This window comes from Delphinapterus leucas, chromosome 13, assembly GCF_059928025.1.
Source record: "Delphinapterus leucas isolate spDelLeu-1000000601 "Yukka" chromosome 13, BTC_Dleu_Yukka2, whole genome shotgun sequence".
Taxonomy (NCBI): Eukaryota; Metazoa; Chordata; class Mammalia; order Artiodactyla; family Monodontidae; genus Delphinapterus; species Delphinapterus leucas.
The window spans coordinates 46,638,073-46,639,358 of record NC_143141.1 but is presented as its reverse complement, the minus strand read 5'-3'; the positions used below and the strand labels follow the sequence as shown (position 1 = coordinate 46,639,358).

General features: G+C 41.8%; 1 pseudogene; it reads right to left on the bottom strand.

Annotated features, from left to right (window-relative positions):
* Nucleotides 1–436: 436 nt before the first annotated feature.
* Nucleotides 437–899, bottom strand: LOC111186543 (large ribosomal subunit protein eL28 pseudogene; annotated as a pseudogene).
* Nucleotides 900–1,286: the final 387 nt, after the last annotated feature.

The following is a 1,286-nucleotide window of genomic DNA, read 5'->3' as shown; positions in this document are numbered from 1 at the left end:
CTTATCTTTAGTCTTTACAATCAACATTTTAAGCTTTAAAATGTGAATATTCTATTTTAAAAATTAAAAGAAATTGTAGATCACAGCTATTTGTTGAAAAGATATTAAGAGGACATAATCTTGCTGTTATACAAACTTCCTCATTGCAAGTACTAAGCAAATTACTGTTCCTTTCTGTGAGATACAAAAGAGAAAGTTGCTATAATACAATAAGTAGGGTCCAAAACATGAAGATGCAGAATTGCAGTACTGTGAAGTTACTGAAATAACCACAGCAGACCTGGGCAATTAGTTGACCTTGGATTCTAAAGGTTCTTCACAATCCAAATCCAACTTTGTTCCGGCTGCAGTTTAGAATCACCTGGTGGCTTTTTTTTTTTGAGAAAAGTTGGGTGACATCTTTGTTGCTTTGGGGGTCAGGGAGTGAGGGCTGTGTTCAAGAGCTCTTGGTGGGGCACGTCTGCCTCCTCTTCACCGTCACCGGCGTCTGCTGTGCAGGATGGCGCTGGCTCTGCGGTTGGAGACTATGCTCAGATACCAAAGGTACTTGATTTTGCAGATTATGTTCTGGATACTGCTGAGGGTGGCAGGGGAGTTCTTGTTGATGGTGGTCTGCATGTAGGAGGTGGTGGGCTTTGTAGGGCCAGATCTCCACTTCACCACCTCCAGGACACTTCTGCCACCTGCTGCCGGCTCCACGCCACAGTCTTGTGGTCCATCAGCCGGTTGTAATGGAAAGAATTGTGGACCTTCAGATTATTGGGGTGGGTGCCCTATATCTGTTTGTTCTTCTTGATCCGGAAATTGGAGCAGTTCCACAGGACCATTCACTGCAAATGCGTGGACTTGGAGGCAGCTCCTCTCCCAGCGGCAGCCAGAAAAGGAAAGTGATCAAACATTCATGAAGATGTTTATGGGGCTTGTGGCCGGCCAGTGTAATTTGAAGGACAGGGACAATAATCCTAAGAATCTTCTGGTCAGTTAGCATCCAATTAGGGTTGACAGAAAAATACCAGATGCCCAATTAAATTTGAACTTCAGATAAGTGACAAATAAGTTTTGTATTTGTATGTTGTATTTGTATTCGGATGTACATAAGTTTTGTATGTCCAAATACTGCATGGACATGCTTACACTAAGTAATTATTTGTTATTTATCTGAGATTCAAATTTAACAGGTTATGCTGTATTTGTAAGCATTAAATCTTCAACCTATATCCAATTCATTAGCCTTGTCAAGGAAACTGAGCCTGGAGAACACTGGAGATCCCTCTTTAACAAGACAG